Source organism: Phacochoerus africanus, chromosome 2 (genome assembly GCF_016906955.1).
Source record: "Phacochoerus africanus isolate WHEZ1 chromosome 2, ROS_Pafr_v1, whole genome shotgun sequence".
NCBI lineage: Eukaryota > Metazoa > Chordata > Mammalia > Artiodactyla > Suidae > Phacochoerus > Phacochoerus africanus.
The window spans coordinates 265,692,003-265,693,859 of NC_062545.1; the positions used below are offsets into that span (position 1 = coordinate 265,692,003).

At 43.2% G+C, this 1,857-nt stretch overlaps 1 pseudogene; it reads left to right on the forward strand.

Moving 5' to 3' along the window:
* Positions 1-672: 672 nt before the first annotated feature.
* LOC125120909 (olfactory receptor 50-like) lies at positions 673-1,292 on the forward strand (annotated as a pseudogene).
* The last annotated feature ends 565 nt before the right edge of the window (positions 1,293-1,857 follow it).

Below are 1,857 nucleotides of genomic sequence, written 5' to 3' on the forward strand. Positions count from 1 at the left end.
TCTGCTGGAGTTCACAGATAAGAATTGGATCTGGTGTTGTTATGGCTGTAGCACAGTCTGGCAGCTGCAACTCTGATTTGGCCCCTAGCCTGGGAACTACCTAATGCAGGAGGTGCAGCTCCCTTCAAATAAAATAAAACAAATGAAAATAAAAAAGAAGAATGAATTTTCTGCTTTTCATTGAAAGGAATCACGTTGAGTGTTGAGAGTTTGTCACTAGAGGATAAAAGAAATGCAGGCAATTATTCTTTTTTCCCATGAGAAACTGAGAGACCCTAGTGTGGTGGCCAAAATCACAACTTCCACGTCTCTGACATTTCCTACTCCTGTCCTTCCCCAGCAGACAGGAAAGATGCATGAGGAGGAAAAACCACAGCAGCATGTCAAAGTTCCTCCTCCTGAGGCTCCCCATCAGGCCAGAGCAGCAGGGCCTGTTCTTTGCCCTGTTCCTGGGCATTTACCTGATGATGGTGCTAAAGAACCTGCTCATCCTCCTGCTCATCAGGGTGGGCCCTCACCTCCACACCCCCATGTATTTCTTCCTCAGATACTTAGCCTTAACTTATATCACTTTTTCATCAGCCACAGCTCCAAAGATGCTCCTGAACATGCAGACACAGAGTCACTCCATCTCCTATGCTGGGTGAATTTTGCAGTATTTTTTTTTCCTTAATGCTTGGGTGTCTCGACAGCTTTCTTCTCACCTCAATGGCCTATGACAGGTACACAGCCATCTGTCACCCCCTCCACTATATCATGATTATGAGTCAGAGTCTGAGCCTCCTGTGAGTAATCATGTCCTAGACATTATCCTCTGCCAGTGCTCTTTTGCACACACTCCTCCTGGCTCATCTCTCTTTCTGTGGAACAACACACTGCCCCATTTCTTCTGTGACCTCTCCACCTTACTTAAGTTGTCCAGCTCAGATACCAGAGTCAATGAGCTGTTCATCCTCACTGTGGGAGTGATGGTCATTACCCTGCCATTCGTATGCATCTTGGTCTCTTATGGGCACACTGGGGCCAGCATCCTTAGGGCCCCCTCCACCAAGGGCATCTGCAAAGCCCTGTCCACCTGTGGCTCTCACCTCTCCGTGGTCTCTCTGTACTATGGAACAATTATTGGACTGTACTTTTTTCCCTCATCCAGCAACTCCAATGACAAGGATGTTATTGTGGCTATATTGTACACGCTGGTCACACCCATGCTCAATTCTTTCATCTGCAGTCCGAGAAACCAGGATATGAAAGGAGCCCTGGTAAATATACTCAACAGAAGAACACTTTCGTAAAGCTGAGCCTTGTTTTCCCTATTAATTGCATATAAGACCTGTTCCACCCCCATCCTTGTTCCATGTAATGCAAGCTTCCTTTCCTCTCTCATTATCTGTTTCTTAGTGAGTTTTGATGTTTTACTCTTTATTAAGTCTCTGTTTCAGTTTTCAGTTTCTTCTCTTTAATTTTTGGTTCATTATAGAGAAGGAAATTTCTTACTTATATTTGGAATCTAATATATGGGACAGATGAATCTCTCCAAGAAAATAAAATCAGGTACTTTGAGAATAGACTTGTGGTTGCCAAGGGGAAGGGGGAGTGAGTGGGATGGATTGGGAGCTTGTGGATAATAGATACAAACTATTGCCTTTGGAATGCATTAGCAATGAGATCCTGCTGTGTAGCCCTGGGAAATATGTTTAGTCACTTATGATGGAGCATGATAATGTGAGAAAAAATTATGTATACATGTATGTGCTACTGGGTCACCATGCTGTACAGTAAAAAAAAATATTGAGGAAATAAAAAATATGATATTAAAAAACAAATGACAACAAAAAAGTTCTTACAAACCACCTGCAA